At 48.3% G+C, this 11819-nt stretch overlaps 1 protein-coding gene across 1 annotated transcript in view; it reads right to left on the reverse strand.

Moving 5' to 3' along the window:
* Positions 1-11819, reverse strand: part of LOC104464898 (protein 4.1-like) — a gene marked incomplete at its 5' end in the record, with an annotated part of 31897 nt that overhangs the window by 4678 nt on the left and 15400 nt on the right. The gene's annotated exons all lie outside the window — the stretch shown is intronic.

Raw genomic sequence — 11819 nt, forward strand, 5'->3', positions numbered from 1 at the left:
CCGGCAGCCCGTTATCAACCTCCGAGTCGGGACACTCGCCATTTAGCTCTCTAAAGGCAAATGTGTCTTCACCATCCTCCTCCTCTCCTCCCCAGGGCTGCCGGGGGGGTGCGGCAGGGCTGGGGGGGGGCTCCGGCTCTGACACCTCCCCGTCCTTCTCCGCATCCGCACAAACCCCCTTTTCACATCTCAGGTCCTCCTCGCTGGCAGGGAGGCTGGGAGCTGCCGCCTCCTCCTCCTCCTCGCTGCTCAGGGAGGAAGCAGCAAAGTCCCAGCTGGGAGAAGGCTCTGGGGCGGGGGGCACTGGGGTGTCACTACAAGCTACTGACTGCTTTGAGCCCCCCCGCACAAAGCCAACACCGCTCCTCTCTGGCACTGCAGCCACATCCTCCTCTCGGGAGAGAAAGTCACTCATCATTTTCTAAAAAGAAAGGATACACAAAAAAAGGCCAAAGAGAGAGAGAGAGAGAGAGAGAAAGAGAGCGTTAGGGAGAGCAGGAGGTCGTGAAGCATCACGGCAAAACATCGATTTCTTGTCGTACATCTCCAGTAACACATGCAATGGGAGCAGGTTCGGACACTTGGAAGCTGGAAAACCTTTGTGGAACATGGGGTGTCCGGTGCATTCACTGGCACCGCCTTCCTGGGATGTTAATAATCCACTCTCCTAAAGTTTAAAGAATTAATATTAAACAACTCTCTGCACCTAAAGGAAGAGCCACCACGCAGCTCTTTTTGCCCAGTTTGGAAACAGGAATGATTTCGGTGTAGGACGTGGGGACTTGTTCACATCCAAATTCCACGTGTGCAATAAAACCCACCGACCACACTAAAACCATCCCCAATTCTGCTTTTAACTCCTTGAAATCTTTTATGCTGTGTTTTTAATCTGCATATGGAGGTTAGAAGAACAAGCCCCGAATAACCCGCAGAGCCTGTGCCCTGCTCTCTTCCTCGCCCCAGGAACACTCACACCTCCGAGCACCTTGTTTGCTGTTTCTCCAGGATAACTAACAGACTGGGCATGGGTACAATGATAGCAGAATATCTCCAAGTTAGTCTTGAAATCAGCTGCTCCAATTACCAAGAGGCTCCTGAATGGATGATGGGGTCTGGTCGTCCAAAAGAATTTGTACTATTTATTTTTTTCCTAGACAAACCAGTTCCATTAACTCAGCACAAAACTTTCCAGCTGAGAAATAAAGAAACACAGCCTGGAGCTGGAAAGCCAGAGTTCACGCTGGTGTGTGCTGACCCATCATCACCAAGCGCGAGGGTCAGTCTATAGCTCAACAATCCACATTTGACCTTTTCCCCATGCCTACCAAAACATCCCAACACACCTGATCCCAAAAGCAGCTGGCACACGGAAACCTTTGTGGTAGCTGAACCTCCTGGAGGTACAATAGAATTGGAATTTGGGATGGTGCACGGGAGGGGAGACAGGTAACGGAGCAACTCAGCCTTCCGAGAAGCCGGCAGCACGTCTGGAGCACCTGCGATATCTGGGACGAGCGTGCCGAGCCAGGGGGTCTAACCAAGGCTGTGCTATTCCGCCCTCCGTGCGGCTCGTTAGTAAGGTCTCAACTAGGTCTTCCCACATCTCTGGGAGCCCTCGAGGCAGGAGGGAAGCAACATGGACAGAAGAGAAGAGTTAAAACGCGAACAAGACAGAAAGCTTTAGCAAAACTCAGCTGTTTGCCCAAATCATAGAATCATAGAATCATTAAGGTTGGAAAAGACCTCAAGGATCATCAAGTCCAACCCAACACCACCTAACTCCACCTAATGATGAATATTTCATCTAGAATCGCAGGATGGTTTGGGTTGGGAGGGACCTTAGAGATCATCCAGCGCCATCCCCTGCCATGGGCAGGGACACTTTGGTCACCGGCGGTGAATGACGGTGACAGTCCTGCCCTGTGCTGGAAATTGTGTTTCTCATTATTGGCATGGAAAGCTGTCATCGAGAAAGGGCAGAATAAGCAGCTACGGGGAATTTTACACATATCGAAGCTGTCACATCATCCAGCATCAGGGAACAAGGAGGGAAAGCCCAGAGGGCTGCTGCTTCATCAATGCCACTGAGACTGCTCAATCATTAACCTCATGGCTGGTTTCTGGTAAATTGGTATAAAAATAGCCACTAGCTGTATGTCCAAAACCAGCCATTACATTTTCATACACATATGGCAAGTGCATTGCTGTCACCCGTTATTCTAATTTTGGTGGCAGTATTAAGGTGAACAGATACTGTTGCCTCACTTTCTATTAAGAAGATTCTCTGGGCAACCAAAAACCAGTAATTTTTGCTTAAAATGTGAGCTCTGAAGCCTGCAGGTTATCTGGTACAATGCATTTTCTGTAGCCCGGAGGCTTTCACCCTGATTGACCCCATCTAACAGGACAGTGCAATAGGAGCCCCTTTCGGAGGAACAATTAGATGCTTATTTTAGCATCGGTTCAAGAAATGACTCCTCCCCCATGCCTCCTGGGGATTTTTCAGTTCCTTGCTTTTGTGTTGCAGATAGGTTACCTGTAAGATTTCTGTCCATTAGGATTTCCAGCCTCTGGGGCTTCTCTTAAGTTCTTGGGATATGTTGTAGGAAAATGCATTTAATGGGAGTGAAGGGAGAGCCACTGGCGCTGCGATGATCAGGTCAGACCGCACACGTAGGGAAGCGTTAGTTCTGATCGAAAACCACTTCCATACGTGCTCCTCCAAAGCTATATCCAGATCCACCCTAATGTAAGATACTCCACTGAAGTATTTCACAAAACAGCATGGGAACCAAGGGTACCAGCTTTGGACGCCCGTGTCTTAATCTTGCTTTAAAACCGGGATTTATAAACTGCCAACGTACCGATCTCTCCTTCATTACATATGCTAAATCTTCTGGATTTTAATGGAAAATGCCTTGGGAGCAAGAGTTCCTTCAACACCAGCTGGGGCGCTACTTTGTCCAAGAGGAAGAAGGAAACCCCCCGATAAAACAAAGCAGATTACTGAAGAGACGAACATTTGTATCCAGTCTAAACGACTTCCCAGCTCCCTGTCGTATACAGAAAAATAATTTGCGTTTTGGAAATATCGTGTATGGTAAAAGCATAAAGGAACGGACAAGCTGGAACGCAGCCGATGGTGCACACAGACCGTGCGTCGGCAGAGCCAAGTGCGGCAATGAGCATGCAAGCGATAGAGACAGAACAAATCCTGATAAGATCAGCTGAGCAGAAACACTTTTTTTCTTGCCTTCCCATTCCGCTGGTAAGGAGACAGACTCATTGGAAGGTATTTGCTTTTACACAAAATTGTCTATTTACACACCCTTTAGAAAAAAAAAATACAACTATGCTTGTTCCTCTATTTAAAAATGCATTTTCCTAGAAATTCAGAAAAAAACATGAACAAAACCCTCCTTGGAATTTGAACATCTGTTATAAATTCTGATCTTATCAAGATTTATTTTGATTTGTGACTGCAGCAGCATTCCTGTTTTCAGGGCTCCGATTTGCAGAGTTCCAAGCTCTCCTGGAGACCCGTGAAACCTGGGAGCACCCGGGCTGCAAACCGCTCATTTCCAGAGACACCCAACCAGGGATGCCCAAACCCCACCAGGGACGCCCGAATCAAACACGAAACAGAGTAATCGCACAAGCCATTTGTCGCGTAACGAAAATCCAGGACAGGATGCAATGTCCCAAACATATCGAACCAGAGACAAGTGCACCCAAAACATTCCCCTGCTCGGGACAAATCCCTGCGCTCCCGACGGTGACGAACGCCGAGGACACAGCTCAAGCGGTGCAGTGTAATCAGTGACACACAGGAATTCAGACTGGGGATAAATTAATAACAGGCTTAATTGCACAGCTGATACCAGCCACCAAAAGGATTTCTTTTTCTTCAAAAGTGTTTTTGTATAAATTTCTTTTCCTGTATTTTTTCCTGTATTTTGGATCAGGATATATTTGTATGAACCAGCCGCCCTGTGCTGCCTCTCTTCTCAGAAATACTCCATCATCCTCATTCCAAACCAGAACCAATCCTGCAGGAAACTTAAGGAGTGCTAAAATAACATCACCCTGACAGTTACCAAAGACAGTTGCTAAAAACTGATAAAAACATGAAATGACAGTGCATGCTAGCTCCCTGCAACCACCCTATGAAACGCTATAAATTCCAGCTCCCTAGCACTTCCCAGTCCCTCCTTTTCTACTACGGCACCGCAGTCGTTAACACTGGCGCGTGTTATTAGGTTATCCCCCAACAAGTGTCCACAGAAGCTCGCAGGCTCGGCGTGACCGGGTACAGACGCACACGTACGGGATGTTGCTTTCGCAGCGAACCACACTCACCCGTGAGAGCTCCCGGATCAAGTGATGCTCAGTCTCACCGCTGTCAAAGCGCTTGGGTAAAAGGTATTATAGAGCAGAAAACAAGAGATCCTCATTTTACAATACCTGCCATGCCTTATAGAGCTGCTTTGCCTTAAAGACAGAAGTTAAAACGTTTAGAAGCTGTTCAACGAAGCCTGGCATTTGGAAATGATGGGTGGTTTGCATTTTGACACTGATTTTTTAAATTGCTATTAATCTGATCGCAACATCCTGACCAGCCCAGTCAGATGACAGAAGGATAAAAGAGAATTTGACCCAAGTTAAAAGGAAGGCTAGAAAATACACAGCACACTACAAGCTTAAAAAGTTGCCGTCATGAAGGAGAACCCCAGGATACTACACGATACACAGCAGCCACGTCCAATCTGCTGCATCAACTACTTGGCAACTGGAAACAACCTCCAGATCAAGACTGAAGTTATTTCAATAAGGTTGCTGAGCAATAGGATTCCTCTCCCCATCCACCCTGATCCCCTTCCCATCCCTTTGAGGGCCAGGCACCCTTGGATGGGGGGGTACAAAGCTGTGCGCGTCTTATTCCAAATTCCATCTGCGCAGAAAAAGCTGCTGGAGGCATTGAAACCCCATTTACTGTAGCAGCAGCAGTGGGATACCATCAGGGTTTACAGGTGACATCGATTTTGTGCTGCTGCATTTCTCTTGCTTAATTTCGTAACGTCGCAGCCTTGCTCTGGTGCCAGGCTCATCCCGGAGAGCAGCAGCACCAGCCCCGTGCTGCTCCGTGGCAGCCAGCTTGGCTTTCCTGGGATCGCACCTGACAGCACAGAATGAGCCAAACGGGTGATCCACTGTCAATAATCTCACAGAAGAAAAGCTGAGATTTAGAAATAAGAATAGCTCCTGATACAGCCTCTAGACACAACCTCCAGCAGCTTCAACCAGCTAAAACCCAGCCAGGGGCTCGCGTTGTATTACTGAGCGGAAAGGCAGCGGTTAGTTAGGAATGTGGGTTCTCACAAAAGTATTTCTTACAACAAATATATTGCTTAAAAAAAATAAAGGAGCACTTTTGTTCTCAAAGGAACACAACGTGCTGGGGAGAGGCTCTTGCAGTTGCATTGTGCAGGAGTGCAAAGGGTTTTTCCTCCCATTCACTCTCGGAAGCGAAGGGGGAGAAGGCAGGAGCGTGATGTTAAGTATTGGGTACAGAGCTGAACCTCTGACCCCTCTGCAAACAATGCCTGCCTTAAACTAATCTGGATTTAATCCTCAATCGAACTATTCTGGCCAGTTTGAGGGTGTGCATTGCTGACCGCCGCAGCGTGTCCCCTCTCCCCAGGAGCACGAAACCCCCAGCAGAGTGTCCAGCAGAGCCAACACCCCGAATGCAGCCGGTAACGACCAGGGGGCTGATGGTTCCTTGGTTTGAGAAAGGAATAGAGGGTTAGCCCACAGAAGTCATTAACACAGGTTGTGCACAGCTATTTTTGTTAATAAGCAGTGGAAAGAAGAATCTGATTTGCAATAACATTTATTAATGATAAATGTACATATTTACAAAAAAAAATCAGAGAAAAAATACAAAACTGAAAAAGTGTTCCAAAAAAGAGCATTTTAGGTAAAAAAGAAAGTGTTTTTAGTCTCCATAAACTGATCCAACACGACCGCGTACCACTGATGGAAGAACCCAGAGTGGCCCAAACCACGGCTGGTCCTTCCCTCCGGCTCCACAAACCCAGACAGATGCAAACTGGGACACGAGAGAAAGCAGAGAGATCACCTCCCTCGGGTCCTCCAGTGTCACCCACTAGTAAGTACAGACCAAAGAGTTTCTGAAGGAACCCCTAACCCTTCTTTGGGCTGTATTTTTCTGGAAAGCATCCTGCCTCAGTCTGTATGTCAGAACAGGCACCATCAACTCATGACCAGGAAAAAAGAAAACCCAACAAACCAGTGGAAAAATTCTCAGTGTGACAAATTACCGACCCTTGGGTGAGGTGCAAGACCCCTTGCCCAGAGCGCTCCCGAGGAGCCCCGCGGTCCGGACACAGCGAGGCCAGCCCAGCCCCATTCCTGCAAACACACACAACTCCGTTCCTGCCACGCCGGGGAAATCCACCTCTCCTCGTTATTTCAGGGTAGTATGCAAATGCTGAATACCTAATTTTTAGGGTCATCACTAGCTACTGGAAGGGAGGAGAGCTAGTCCTGGCTTAACTCCATACCCCACCCTGCCCAGAGTCCTCAGTTCATCTGGTACTGACCCGCAGGGCAAAGGTGCAGGAGATGCAGATGAAACCCTCATTTATCTGATCACTTCTACTAATGGAAGAGGAGGATGTTGCTTTACAGTAAAGCAGACCTCGAATATCACCGATGAACATACCGAGCGCGATGCCTTAACGCAGCCTCAGCTGAACCCCAGTTTCAAGCAATCGTCCCTGGCACACTTGCAGCTTCAAAACACCGATGCCCACCTTGTCCCAAAGCACGGAAGATTCTGGGTTTTATCTGAAGTTCAGAAGAGCTGATATCAGGATAAGAAGGTTCAGAAAGTGAGTTTCAGGATTTCTCCTGCCAACCCGGATGACGTTACATGCTGCGGACATCCCCAGCTTCCCTGCGGAAGGGATGATGGAGTTCTCCATCACTCACTGCCCGGCACTGCCCTGGCCACGTACGAAGGGGGTGTGTTAATCCCACCCTGCTCGGGGCAGTGATGGGCTCGGGGCAGGCAGCCGGGGGGCTGCCGGTGCTTTTTCCCAAGGAAACAAGGGAGCAAAGTACACACAGCGGTTCCTTTACAAAAACCCCGAGGCCTCTGCCCTTAGATGAAGCCAGAGCGAGTCAACTCTCCCTGCGCACGGCTATGACGGCTGGAAATCCCTCCTTTCAGTGCTGCATCCTGAAATCCCTCCTTTCAGCGTCGCATCCCGAAATCCCTCCTTTCAGCGTCGCATCCCGAAATCCCTCCTTTCAGCGTCGCATCCCGAAATCCCTCCTTTCAGCGCCACATCCTGCCCAGGCATCAAGAGAAAAGGGTGAAGCCAGGAATCGACCAGCACAGCACCAACGTGTACGAGATACACCATGTGCAGGAACAAGATACACGATGAGCAGGAACAAGACCAGGCGTGGACTGCCCTGAGGAATGTCTGTTAACGCCAAGCAAATGGGAAAAAAAGTGGAGGAGTGACTGGCAAAGGAGCGGGAGCACAGCGGACACGTCACTGCGGTGCTGAAGGGATGAGATGTCTGTTTCTGGGAAGCTACGAGCTTTCTCTGTCAAGAGAGATCGTATCCGCCCAGATGAACACAGATAACTGGCCTCCAAACTGCCACCGAAACATAAAGCATTCGTTCAGTTTCTTTATACTCTGCAGTGATAATTGTTACAGAAATCCCCAAAATGTTCCTGAGCATTCTCAGAATGTAAAGTTTAAAAGTTTGGGGTTTTTTTGCTGATGATAACCAGCCTTACCTCAAGATTAAAAAAAAAAGAAAAAGTGAGAGAGAGAGACCATTTCAACTGCGAAGTTAAAGAATTGAGTTGAAGTGACCAGCAGAGCGCACCTCTCAGCACTCTGGGGTAAGACACCCTAAGCACTGTGTTCAAATGTTGCTCTGGGCAAAGATTTTTAGACTTCAGGTCCTGTGGAAATGGCAGAACTACAGACACCGTGGCTTTGCCAAAGCCACCGGTATGGCTTCAAAGTGCTTGTCACCGGTTTGGCAAGCCAGCATGCAGTGACCCCGCAGCGCCCAAAGCAGCATCGCGGCAGCGAACCCGAGCAACGGCTTTTGGAAGGAAGCAGGTGTGTGTTGAAGCTGCTGTTCTCCAGGAAATACAGACAGAAAACGGACAGAGAGAGACCCGATCAGGTCCTGTCCCTTCCCTCTCCACGCCAGATTGCGGAGAACGAACCGTGCTCACTTTTCATCACGTCTGTTCCCATTCTGGGAAGGAGATCCAGGCAGGGAACCCCAGCCAGCAGCATTCCCCAGGCTTCTTCCATCCTGCATCTTCTGCGCAGCACACGGCTCCTCAGCATCCCTCCCCAGCTCTCCACCTTCTCCAGAGAAGTCCTCAAACATCACCCCCAGCTTGGCAGAGTTCACGAGCATCCCAAGGCGTGTTCCTGGGATGCAGTCAGGGGGCAGGACCGCGGGATGCCTGTACAACGACGCAGTGACTCCTACGCTTCCCACCGCTGGAAGAGGAAGACTGTTGATAAAGGCAGTGTATTCCAAAGGGAAGAAGACTTTCCACTGAAACCCAGCATCCTCACAAAACAAATCCTAAAGGCACAAACCGGTGAACTCATCGGAACGGGTTACAAGAGTAATCAGAAAGATTCCTGCGAGATTAAAACAAAGGGTTTCACTAGCAACCTAAGTTTCTGAGACAGCGCTTATGGAGCCTCAGCTTGTATGCTGACAGCAAGAGCGAGGCGGCTCGAGTGCTCCGTGATACCCCACGGTCCTTCCCATCAGACAGCACATGCCATAGTTGCCTGACGTCTTTTTCCTGCAAGCTTATCTGCTAGCTTCCTAAATAACACTGCTCACACAGATAGGGATCTATAGAGGGTTATAAATACACGTGTATATATATATTCACACATTTTAGTCCCTGTAATAAAGGTCTGCTCCCTTCTCTTCTGCGCTGCTGCCAACGCTGATGGCACTGGTGGCTGTTCTCAGAAGCGACTCTACACCAGTCCTCCAGAGAAAGCAACAGAAAGCGGATTACTGCCGCAAGGAGACGCGGTTGGCCCAGCTCAGTCCCGTAATGACTATATACAGAAAAGAAACCCCATAGACACAAAGTCCCACCTTCCCTCCAGCTCACGAACCAGTTCTGCGCAGCCCAGCTGGGCAGCGCCTCTCGGAGCGCCTGCAGCCCGACCAGGATAACTCGTTAAACGTCAGCATCGTCCAGACATTCACATCGGTGGGCAACAAACAACGAGCGGCATGCAACGGTTTTGTGAGAGAAGTCAAAACAATCGATGGCTTTAACATTAGGAGTGTGTCCTGGTAAAGTCAAGATGCGAACAGAGGAGACATACCTAATGGCAGGTTACTCCAGCCTGGGACCTAAGCAAACACGCGTCGGTTAGTTCAACACAAATTAAAAAAGTACCTAATGGCAGCTTACTCCAGCCTGGGACCTAAGCAAACATGCGTCGGTTAGTTCAACACAAATTAAAAAAATAACCCACATGTGAAGTGCACCAAGACCACCAGATTCAGAAAAAAATGATTAATCAATGTTTACAATAAATATTTCCTTGCAATGGGTTTTCTCCTATAACACGATGTATTTTCTTGGAAACAAGAGCAGGGGTGTGAGGGGGAAGCTGCAGCACTTTGCAAAAGGCTTCCCCCACCAGGAAAACGAGAAGCTGCCCATCGCTGGCTCTAAAGTAACACAGCAGCATGGATAATCAACACTTTTCATTTAAATGCCAATCTGAGTTTCCTAGACAAGGAGTGGTCATGGATTCGGTTCAGCCCATCGCTGTCAAGCCTCCTTTGGGATCAGTTTTGGATGTTCTTCAGCTCGGGAACATCTTACATTTCAACCAAGCTTAAGAGCGAGTCTGCAGCAATTCCTACGTGACACCTACAGGGGCTGAAGAAGCAAACGTCTCCTCCCACGTGTTTACACTCCCCGTCTGCCCTCTGACAGCAACCAGGAGCACGGTTCAGAGAATTTGCTTTTGCACACTAGGAAACTTCAGAAGGGACCTGGCAATCCATGACCACTCCCGCCAGGTCCCAGCTACGCAACGACACAGCGGGATAACGCGACAGTCGCGGGGTGTCCCTCCCCAGGACAGCCGACTACGGAGATCAGAGACCAGGACAAGGAAGATGCAGCAGAGGCTACGGCCAAAGAAATTCAGGAGCTTTGGTCTTGAGGTTTCAACAATGACCCTGTTGGCACTCAGAGAAAGAGCAGCCACCAAACAGTCAGAGCTACGACCAGGAGAAAGGACATCATAAAGGGAATGCGTGGAGAAGGAAAAACGCTAGAGTACAGCTGACACTTTTTGAGGGATTTCTGCTCTTCAGGAATTGGAATAGAAACCTTTGGAAGAGTTTCTTCACTTGCTTGCCGGGGAAAGGCTGTCTCAGTAGGTATCTGCTGCTTTTTTAGTTTGTCTTCATCCTGTACTAACAGAGGACGTTCCTGCGGCTGCTTTCGTGGTAGAAGATCAAGAAAGACAGAGAGAGATGAACAAAAATGACAGATGGAAAGTGCCCCCAAAAAATGCTACTTGGAGGTGTGCAAAGCGTTAGGACAGCCTTCCTCTCAACGGAAAAATAATCTGCCCCGGAGAGCAGAGCTGGGGCTGCACCAGCCTTAGAGCTGCAAGATCTCGTCCCCTCTGCAGAGCTCTGGATTGGAATAATCTGTGTTTTGTCACTGCCCTCCCAGAAAAGCGTATGGTCAATACCTACTGGAGTGTTTTGGAATTGGAATGGTTGAGAAAAAAAGTTCAAGGTGTTAGAAATAGAAGTGGCGCAGTACAAAAAAATGTGGTCTGGGAGAGGTTCCTACTCTACAGTGCGCTTAAAAAAGAGCATTTGTTAAATAGCATTGAGCATCCAGACGGCAGTGCAGGTACAAAATGTGTTTTCAAAGTTCTCACGAGAGTATCAAAATTTCAATTGTTTGGAAAATTCTACTGGAACAAGTGAAAAACTGTTACGTCTTAGAAATCCCGGGCGTGGAACAGGCAGGATGGCAGTAGGAGCATTGAGAACTCCTTCAATTTTCCTCTGCAATTTTAGCACTTTTGTTTCTGGAGTCTGAAGAAGGTAAAACCCAGAATGAGTACATCACCGTGTAGGATCATGCAAGGGCTCTAGTGCTTTTGTTCAAGAAAGAAAAGATTGTGGGGAATCTTGCTGTTCAGGAACTCTCCGTCCCTTTAGTTTCCCAGACCTGGTCAAACCCAAGTGCCCCTAGGAGAGGAAAAACTTGGCTCTGAGCTCTCTCAGCTGAGCTAACCTCCTTTGATCAGTGCGATATTTTGGGACTGGCTCTTTGCACACCCCTAAGTGATGAGTATTGGGGAGAAAGTAGCTGGGAGACTGGGCAGCAAAACAAAAAATACAATGCAAGAGTAAACATGATCATTGAAACGAAAAAACGGAAAGAAAGACAACATAAAAAGAACAGGGTAGAGTTAAACTTTCATAATTGCTTTTCTCTCCGAATACACGGTTTTATCTTTCATGCAGCTTTTTTTCCAACCAGCCATGCACCAAAATAAGCAAAATTGAAAGCTGCAAAAGCTGCAGCAGTGCAAGAGTCCTCTCAGTGTGAGTTATGAAACTACTTCATGTAGCCAAAAGAAAAAAAAAAAGTTATCCAGCAGCTGCTGTCGAGTTTTTGCTTGGTGCCATTGCAATAGCAAAAGTCTGGTTCCACAGCGCAGATA

This window comes from Pterocles gutturalis, unplaced genomic scaffold (assembly GCF_000699245.1).
Source record: "Pterocles gutturalis isolate BGI_N339 unplaced genomic scaffold, ASM69924v1 scaffold9963, whole genome shotgun sequence".
Lineage (NCBI taxonomy): Eukaryota > Metazoa > Chordata > Aves > Pterocliformes > Pteroclidae > Pterocles > Pterocles gutturalis.